Source organism: Eschrichtius robustus, chromosome X, assembly GCF_028021215.1.
Source record: "Eschrichtius robustus isolate mEscRob2 chromosome X, mEscRob2.pri, whole genome shotgun sequence".
Lineage (NCBI taxonomy): Eukaryota > Metazoa > Chordata > Mammalia > Artiodactyla > Eschrichtiidae > Eschrichtius > Eschrichtius robustus.
This window is the reverse complement of record NC_090845.1, coordinates 91,786,858-91,796,976: the sequence shown is the minus strand read 5'-3', so window position 1 is coordinate 91,796,976 and position 10,119 is coordinate 91,786,858. Positions and strand designations below refer to the sequence as shown.

General features: G+C 52.5%; 1 pseudogene; it reads left to right on the top strand.

The window, feature by feature from the left end:
• The first annotated feature begins 2,208 nt into the window (after positions 1-2,208).
• Positions 2,209-9,387, top strand: LOC137756619 (nuclear RNA export factor 2-like; annotated as a pseudogene).
• The last annotated feature ends 732 nt before the right edge of the window (positions 9,388-10,119 follow it).

Below are 10,119 nucleotides of genomic sequence, written 5' to 3'. Positions count from 1 at the left end.
CCCAAGGTTGTGAGTAGCAGGACTGCCCTGACAGCGGGCCACACTGGGAAAGCAACGGCTCCTCAGAGGAGTTCATCTGAGGCCTGGTCGTAATCACTCCATCGTGGAGCGATCAGCCCTGGACGGATCTTTACTCGTAAGCGTGCCCTGAGACAACATGGAATAGTTAATGTACAAAAGGCACAGCCCACAAACCTGGAGAGCCTTAAGTATTACAACCCAAAGGAAGCTGGTTTCTAACAGTGTAATTACCATAATCCTCCCTCCCCACAAGCCACTGGTATGATTATCTGCTGGTTCCCTGTTTCAGTGGAATGTGTTAAAAATAAAATACCCTTAGTGAATCCACCTATGGGGAAGAGAATTGACACGATCTTATTTCTGCAGGTGCCGAAAAACTTCCAAATCTTTTCCCATGGTGAATTAGATATGTTGGAGGGGAGAATTTGTGGGCGGAGGGGTGAACAACAACACAACTCCTAGGAGTGAATAAAAGGTGAGGTATAACCAGGACACTTTCTAAGCGTGCCTGTGGCTTCAGTATCCAATACAGTAGATGTCAGAGCAAAGAAAATGAACAAGAGCCAAAGAGAGGCCTTACAGAATGATGAAAGGATCAGGACACCAGGGAGACATAAAGATCCTAAATGTGTATGAACACAAACAACAGAGCCTCAAAGTACATGAAGCAAAAACTGGTGGAGCTGAAAGGAGAAAGAGCCAGATCTATAATTACAGTGGGGGCCTTCCACACCCACCTCCCTCTTAGCAAGTGACAGAATTACCAGAGAGAAAATCAGCAAGGATATAGGAGACCTGAATAACACAGGAAACTAACGAGATCTTCATGACATAAATAGAACAGTCCGCCCACCAACAGCAGAGTACAGGTTTTTCCCCGAGGGTCTCTGTAACATTCACCAAGTTAGACCATCTCCTCGACCATCAGACAAGCCTCAGTAAATTCAAAAAGAACTGAGGGACTTCCCTGGTGGTGCAGTGGTTAAGAATCCGCCTGTCAGTGCAGGGGACACAGGTTCGAGCCCTGGTCAGGAAGATCCCACATGCCGCGGAGCAGCTAAGCCCACGCTCCTCAACTACTGAGCCTGCGCTCTAGAGCCCTCGAGCCACAACTACTGAGCCCACGTGCCACAACTACTGAAGCCCGCGTGCCTAGAGCCCAAACTCCGCAACAAGAGAAGCCGCCGCGACGAGAAGCCCGTGCACCACAGCGAAGAGTAGCCCCCACTAGCCGCAAGTGGAGAAAGCCCGTGTGCAGCAACGAAGACGCAACGCAGACATAAATAAAGAAATTAACTTATTAAAAAAAAAAAAAAGAAGAGTTGAAATGTCCCAGAGTATGTTCCCTGGCCATGATGGAATCAAATTAGAAACCAGTAATAGAAAGCAAAAAGAGGAATCCCTAAACACTTGGAAATGGTGGCTGACACATCATTCCAGGTTATCATTCACACCCTTGTTATAGAAGAGCTGAAGTGAGGAAGAGTTGCCTGCTGAGCTGAAAGGCATTTCAGGCTGGCCCAAAAGAGAGCTCACCCTGGCTCTTTCAAACAGAGTATTGTTCAGGGCAAAGCTGGAGGGAGGGAGACAGTTCAGGAGGCTGTGACATCAGTGCCACCTGACATTAAAGCTCCTAGTGCACTGGCAAAGGAAGTCCAGCTAGCTTGCTGGTTGTTAGTGGAATCGGTGTGGTGGCTGATTGGATTTGGGAAGCACGAGAGAGGTATTGGTGTGGTTGTTGGAAAGTCCTGAGAGAAGGCAAGATTCGGGTGCCTTCCTGGTACATATATGACTGGTGTCCAGTCTAACCCATGGACGCATACACCTCGGTTCCTTATCAGTCCTGCTCCACTGTGTTAAAAGTTTCAAGGCAGTTGTCCTCTCCTCCCTCCTCCTTCTCCTCCCTCTTTCTCCTCCTTGTCCTCCTCTTCCTCATCCTGCTCCTCCTCGATTCTTCCCCTGATAGTGCCATCTGTCGGATAAGGCTGTCCTCTCTGCACAGGCAGAAGTGTGTCCTTTCTGAGGTTTGTGGGATTGGTCCCTTAGGCCAGGTTGGCACTGTGCCTGCCCTACCATCCTGTTAGCCTAAGACATGGTACATGGTAAGTGCACCACAGATGTGTCTTCAAACCTGTATTTTTGTTCCTCTTTTCAGAATACAGTGATGGTGGTAGAGCACCTCAAGGAAGAAAGAAAGGTTGTAGTTCTTTCCCAGGTAATTCTGGCAAGAGGAGCCCTCATTATGAACACGGTGGGGGTGAGCCTCAGCCCTCACACCTCCAGGAGGATGATGGAAACGTGGTGAAGAGGGATGTCCAGGAGGACCCCGAAGTAAGACAGTAAGTGACCAGGCAGCAGGGTTTGTACACAGCAGCCCCTGGGACTATGCACCTCTCTCACTCTCCGTGGACTTGTTTATCTTCTGTCACTGCAAAACTGAAGCATGCTAGAAGTGAAATAATGGTTGAGCAATCCTAATTGTAGCGCTGGTGTCAAAGAGACGAGGGTGTACAGAAGACTTTCTTAGCACGTATGGCCACTCACCCTCCTTCTCTCCACATCCCCCCTGCAGCTCTCCCTGTACCATCCGAGGCAAAGAGAGGACAGTGAGACTGGACAGTGAAGGCCACATGCATATTACTGTGTGGGGAAACAGAAAACCTCTGGAGAGAGAAATGCGGGAGAACACACAAGATGGAACCCCAGGGAGCTGGTTCAGGGTCACCGTGAGTATCCTGAAAAATGGATGGAATGTGCAGGAGAGAAAAGTCAGGGGGAGTTGTGTTGGTCTCATGTAGAGATGCTGGTTTATTTCACTGTAGACAGCTTGTAATCTGTCCTTTTTATGACCAGGAGTTAACAATCTTGTTCATCTAAGGGCAGATTCAGAGAAGCAGTGTAAAGGGAACAGGCTGACTGTGAGGAGAACGGAGGAGCCTGTCTCAGAGCAAAGATGGAAACTACTGCCAAGGATATGGAGCAACTCCACGTTGGAGGTCTCAGTTTGGCAAGCTGAGTGTGGGAGATGGAGGGTCGAGCCTCTGGAGACCTTGTCTGAGGGGCAAGCAGTGTCTGCACTGGGTAGGATCTCCTGGAAATTTATAAAAGGAAGATCATCTCTGACACCTTGATTATTTGGAAGAGAGTTTGACTGGAGAGAAAGAGTATTTAGGAAATCCATATTACGCACACCCATAAGAAATCATGCCAGTGGTCCCTTCTTTAGAAGCCCTGTCAAGCTCAGTAGAAGGCCGGAAAAGAACAGGAAAAGGTTCGTCCTCCAGCCTAAATTCCCTGTTGTCTGTCCTCTCTCCCATCCCTTCTTTTCATCCTTAGATTCCTTGTGGGATACAGTATGACAGGACATGGCTAATGAACTCAATCCAGCGCCATTGCAGTGTCCCCTTCACTCCAGTGGACGTAAGAGAGGATGCCGAAGCCAGACGCGTGGGCACAGGGAAGGGGGAGAGAGAGACCTGGTTCAGCAGGGTCTGTTGGCTTCTGATACTATTGCTGTTGCATTCAATGCCTGTAGTTCCACTTTATTCACAATGGGGCTGAGTTCTTTGTCCAAGAAGCTAGCACTGCCTCTGCATTGATGGATGTCAGCAACAAGATTTGTGACGAGGAGAGCCGAAAGGTGTGTGTCGCGGGCATTACCTGTACCTCATCCTGAGGAAGGAGTACAGGCCAGGGGCTGGCTGTTTTCTTTGGAACTAGAGTTCCTGGTGCTTACCCCACCTCTTCTTCCTGCAGATACCTGTGTTTGTCAGCCCGTCCGCTGTTCCCTACTCTGTGCAGTATAAGTTGAAGCCAGAAGAAATGGAGCAGCTAAAGGTAATGCAGACTCAAGGCATTTTGTGTGCCAGCGCTCAAACCCACCTCTCCTTCCTCCAGGCCCCCGTCACCCTCTCCCCCGTTTTCCCTACCACCACCACAGCCTCAGAGCGGCTCTCTCCATCTCTCACTCCGCAGCTGACCTTGATCAAACGATTTAATGTCTCCAAGCAAGCTCTTGACCTCCAGAGGCTCTGCGTTGACCCAGGTACGGCTGACAGCAGTAATTCTAGGGCGGGCGAGGGCAGAGGGGTCTTCCTAGAGGGAGACTTAGGGATGGTAACGTGGGAGGGGCTGGTGCTGGCCCCAGACCCCACTCAGCCATCTGATTCCCTCCCCTCTCCTTCCTGAAGACTTGGTGGGCCATGATATTGATATAATTCTGAATCGAAGAAACTGCATGGCTGCCACCCTGCAGATCATCAAAAAGAATTTCCCTGAGGTGAGGCTGTAGGCCCAGTGCTGGTATTAGGGTAGGGGGTGGAAGAGATGGGGTGGAGGGCAGATTTGTCTCCAAGGCCCTAGATAGTAACCTTCACTCTACCTCTTCTTGCCCCAAAGCTGTTGTCCTTGAACTTGAGCAGCAACAAACTGTACCAGCTGGATGGCCTGTCTGACATTATACAGATGGCCCCCACGGTCAAGATCCTGAACCTCTCCAAAAATGAGGTGAGAAGAGGGAGCCAGATCAAAGTTGGGTTGAGAGTAGGGGGGGGGGCGTGTTAGTGGCCATCAGAGTGATGACAGGAGGCAGGTGAAGGTACCTGTGGGGGAGGGAGGGGGCTGGGGGTGCAGAGATCCGGATGTCCCTCTTTCCCTGGGATTCCTTTTCCCACTTCCGCCCCATATTTCTCAGCTGAAGTCTGTGTGGGAGTTGAGGAAGATTAAAGGGCTGAAGCTTGAAGAGCTGTGGCTGCAAGGGAACCCATTGTGTGGCACCTTCCCAGACCAGTCCACCTATGTAAGGTCAGTGTGAACACCCTGTCACCCTTCCTGGTGACCTTCACCCGTGGGAGCCTAGACTATCTGTGACAGTGCCCCTTTGCCAAAGGTGGCAGCCCTGGTCTTCTGGGAGGATCACAGGCCCCACCTTCTGCTCTCTCTGTGCCTATCACCGGTGAGGAGTTTCCTTCCCCTGACCTGCTCACCTCTGCAGGGGCTCTGGGGTCTGTTTCCAGCTCTCTGCGCCCAGCTATATTCCGCCAAGGCCTCCCAAGAGTGTGCCGCAGGAAGCAGGGCTTCTCCTCCTCACCAGGACCAGGAGCGACCAGCCTTGATCCAGATGCTGGCGCCCTGGACTGAGAAGGGTCCTCCAGTCCAGGGCCTCTTGCTGAGAGAAGCCTTCCTTCTTCGTGCTGAGATGGCATTTGCCTCCCCTGTTCTGAGAGGGGCCCTCTTCCCCTTCCTCCAAAGGGGACCCCCCTCGTCTCCCAGGTTGACATGGGGGCTTTCCTGCGCCATGCTGAGGGCTGAGGCCGTAGGTGGCTGCTGTCATGACATCCATTCTGCTGGCCCAATGCCAGGAGCTGGACCCTCCTTGGGAAAAAGCAGGGCTCCTTGAGTCAAGGGGCCAGACGTGGGCCCCTGCCAGTGATCAGAGGGCTTTCTGAGGCAGGAGTGGAAGGCAGAGGGCAGAGGTGGTAGAGGAGACAGAAGGACAGGGCTCTCAGGGGCACTTCCCATCAACTCCCTGCACACGTCACATCATCCCATCTGGTCCTTCACAGGAGCCCTGGGCAGCCTGAGACAGGTACGATTCCTCAGATAAAGAACGAACTCAGACAGGTGCAGGGGTCATCAGGAGAGAAGGCGGTGATCATAAGACTGGGCCACGGATCCTCAGCCCCATACTGAGCTGGGACCTGACCCTTTCCTCATTCTGGGGGAGATGTGCCCCCATGGCGGCCCTGTTTCCCATGCCCAAGTCTGGCTGAACTCACACAGGTGACAAAGTTTCAACCAGCATCCAGTGGGGCCCCAGCCCAACATGTGCATATTTTCCATTCCTACCTGGTGTGTCTGGGCGATTCTGGGGCAGGTGAAGAGCCGCAACAGGGGCGCCGTTTCCCCTTTCTTCTCTCTTCTTCCCTGACCCCGACCACGGGAGAGCTTCTTTCCCTTCCCTTTGCTTTCTCTCTCTCCCTTGTCTCTGTGCCCCTATGTCTCTCTCATCTCTCCCCTCCTACCTTCACTCCCTTTCTGCCTTCATCCCCTCCATCTCCCTCCCTGAGCCCCACCTCACTCACCTCCCTGGCCCAGCATCCTGGGCCATCCCTGGGGGGTGTCCGGGTCTTGCCAGAGTGCTGGACCCCCAGTGAGGTAGCAGAGCCCCGGGCTCCCACCCCATTCCCTCTTCTCCCCACAGCCTTCAGTGGGGCCCTGGAGGAAGGAAGGGAGGAGAAGGAAGCCCTGCAGTATGGGTTTGAAATGCTGCTCCCTGTGGCACTGGAGAAGGGAGTGCGAGTAGTCTGGGTGGGAGCTACCCAGGCGAAGGAGAGGAAGGGAGGGAGGGAAGGAATATTAAAGTGAAGGTATTGAGAGAGATGAGGAGACAGTGCCTTTCAGACAGTAAGATGACAGATGCTCAGTGCTCAACAGGGAAGTGGACCGAAAACCCTTAAAATCAGAAGCAGAGGTGGGCAAAGGGCGCTGCTGGATGGGCCAGAACACACTGATCTCTGTTTATGGTATTACTGTTTTAACTCAAAGGAAGCATTGCAACCTTGAACTATTAACCACTTCTTCTCTATTTTTGGTGTTGGACAGGGCCATCAGAGAATGTTTCCCGAAGTTGTTACGCCTGGTAAGTGCCTACGTAAATCATTGTCTCTTACGAATGTCGGTGGCCTCTGCACCTGCCCTCAAGCCCTTTGGGTCTTGCCTAGATCACATATTAGCATCAGAACCTTAACCATTTTGGGGGGCATGGACTCCTGAAAATGACATGGATAGACTTGCTGGAAAAATACCCATAAATACACACACGCACACACACAAGTTGCACATAACACTAGAGACTTCCAGGACCTCATGATGAAGACATCCAGTGTAAGCTTTCCCATGGAATTTCCAGGGCCCTTTCACACCTGACCTCTGACCCTCACCCTCCTGGGCCCATCCTTTTCCCGGATCATCCAGGGCCACTCCCCTGGTCTCCACTCCTGACTTCCTCTTCCCTTCTCCAGGATGGCCAGGAGTTACCGTCACCAGTTACTGTTGACGTTGACACTCCCTGCGTATTAAAGCCCTGCAAGGTGAGGAAGAGGATCAAACGACATTTGCGGTGTTGCAGGGAGGCTTTATCCACTGCATGGTCTCAAATGCCTTTTGATTCCAGGGCAGCTACTTTGGATGCGATGAGCTGAAGAGCCTAGTCCTGCAATTCCTGCAGCAGTAAGTACCTCTGGGAAGCTGAGCAAGGGGGAGAGGGCGAGGACAGGTGAGGCCACCTAAGCACAGGTCTGTTCAGGGGAGTTTCCAAGTCTCATTTGAGGTCCAGACCACAGAGATAGACTGTCCTCATTGCTCCCCCTCAGGTACTACCTGATCCATGACTGTGGAGACCGACAGGGTCTCGTGGGTGCTTATCACGAGCAGGCCTGCTTCTCCCTGACCATTCCCTTCCACCCCGAGGACACAGCCCCGTGAGTATCACAGCACAGGCTCTGCTCCTGGGCCGTGTGGCTCCCCAGCAGACACAGGCCAGCTCCTGCAAACACCCACCACCCACTGTTGCTCTTTGTCTCCTAGAAGCAGCTTGTGCAAGTACTTCAAGGACAGCCGGAATATGAAGAAGCTCACGGACCCCCGTGAGTGTGTGATGGGAAGACTGGGTGGGAAAGGGCGGTGAAGGGGTCAATCATAGGGCCCAGGGCGTGGCAGCCCCTGACCTTCGCTCGCTTCCCCTCCCCTCACAGACCTGCGGGTCCAGCTGCTGAAGCACACAAATCGTGTCATTGTGCACACCCTCTGTGTGTTGCCCAAGACTCAGCATGACTTAAGCTCCTTCGTGGTGGACACGTGGTTCCAGACGGTGAGCGCCTGCTTCCACCCTCGGGCGGGCCCAGGAAGCCGCAGGTGGGTAGGAGGTGCAGGTGGTGACTGGGCGCCTGGGCTCTTCCCTTTCAGGAAACGATGCTCTGCTTCTCCGTCAGCGGGGTGTTCAAGGAAGGTGAGTGTGTGTAGATCCCCACCCCAGATGCCCCACTGCTGCCTCCCCCTGGCCAGGCTCACTCCCAGAACCACCCAGCTTCCCTGACCCCTTCCCTTCCCTTCCCCTCCCCTCCCCTTCCCCACTGTGTTCTCCAGCCCTCAGGCTTCCCACAGACAACCCAGGTCTGAGCTGTGTCCATGCCTGTCTGCCCTGCACACCCTGGGCGTTAGGGACACAGGCTGCGGAGTTTGGTGGCTCTCATCCCAGATACTCACTCTGAGAACTTGGGTCGTTACTTAACCTCTCAGTTTCCTCATTTGCAAAATGGGGTAGTAGTATCCACCTCTTGGGCGGCTGTGAAAAACGCATCCCGTGAACCTGTGTAGTGGTTGTCAGGGGCCCTGTCACTGGGCGCAGACTGCTCCTATAGTTGCCCTCCCGATTCCCGACACCCTGGCCCCCGTGAACAAATGCCCTCTCAGCATGAGTGTCCAGTCACAGCCTGACTGGGGACCGCCGTGTGAGCGTGTACAGCATGTGTGGCTCTAAGGGGTACTGTTGTTTGTTTGCTGTTGAAGTGGAAGGAAGTTCTCAGGGCTGTGTGCGTGCCTTCACCCGGACCTTCATCGCTAACCCTGCCAGCTACTCCAGGTGAGAGCCCTGTTGTGGGTGGGAATGCCCATCCCCGCCTGCGCTCAGGGGCGTGGGAATGTGGTGGCGGAGACCTTAGGTTTACTCGGTATTGTGGAAAGCCAGCAGGGAGATCCCAGGAGCAGTCTAGCCTAGTGGTTAAGAAGAGCATGGGCTCTGGAATCGGCCTATGCGTTCTCTCCTTGACCCAACACTCACTCGCTGTGTGACCTTGGTCAAGTCACATGACCTCTCTGTGACTCAGTGTCTTCTTCCGAGAATGGGGATCAGAGCGTCCACCCCTTGGGCTGTGGTAAAGGGTAAATGCGAAATTGCCCGTGGGTTGGGGATAAACCTATAAATCGAGTGAAGGTGGTAGACAGTCTCTCCAAAGGTGGGCTCTGTGGGGAGGGCCAGAGGTACCAGTCAAGGAACCTGGGAGACAGACACAGGAGGGGCGTGGAAGGAATCTGGTTGCTGAGTGCCAGTGGGAGCGGAGTCAATATTGGGGGTGTGGGTGTCCATCCAGCACTTGTCTGAGGGCCCATTTTTCCTTCAGTCTGTGCATCGTGAATGACGAGCTGTTTGTGAGGGACGCCAGCCCCAGTGAGACCCAGAGTGTGTTCTCCATCCCAGCGCATACGCCCACCTCCAGCTCCATGCACACCCTCTCCCAGGAGCAGCAGGACATCATGCAGGCGTCCTCCACCCCACCTGAGGTGAACCTCTAGTGGAATCAGAAGTGAGTGCTGGGTTTGCGTGGGCATAGGAGGGAGCTGGGAGGAGTAGAGGGGTGATTAATGGGAACTTGAAGGTAATTATTTTACATCTATTTTTTTCTTACAAACGTTTAGTTGTGAGAAATTCCCTAACTTCATACTAATACCTTTCCATGTATTATAAAATACAGGTTTCCTATCTTATATACTGTTTTGAAACTTCTTTTGTTTATTATTAGTACCAGCATTTCCTCTCAGTATATGTGAAGCTACATTATTCTTTCTAAGATCAATATATTAAACAATTGAATTCCAGGAAGCCATAAGCTATTATTGATAGGCATTTACCTTTTCGCTTCTTTTTCAGCATTACATGCTGTGGCATCTGCTCATTCTGGTACATACATGTTGGTAAACTTGAAGGCGTGCTCTTGTAGCATAGATTTAGCTGTGACGTTGTGTGGTCAAGTGTCTCCAGTTTGGTCCTAAGGGAGGTCATCTATCCTCCCCCACTACAGGTGCTTTCAGTACGATGACTAGACTATACCAGAACTAAAAAATTCTTTACTCATTAAAAAGTCAATTCTGAGAATTCAGAGATAAGAAGAAATAGACCTCTAGGGTTTCAGGAAGGTGAAGGCGGACAGAAGTCAGGTGCCCTGGGGTTGAAACTCAACGGCTGCTGGCTCTGCTGACATCCCAATTCTTTCTCTTTACTTTCTTCAGCCCAAGGGCAAGATTCCAGATGAATTTTGACAT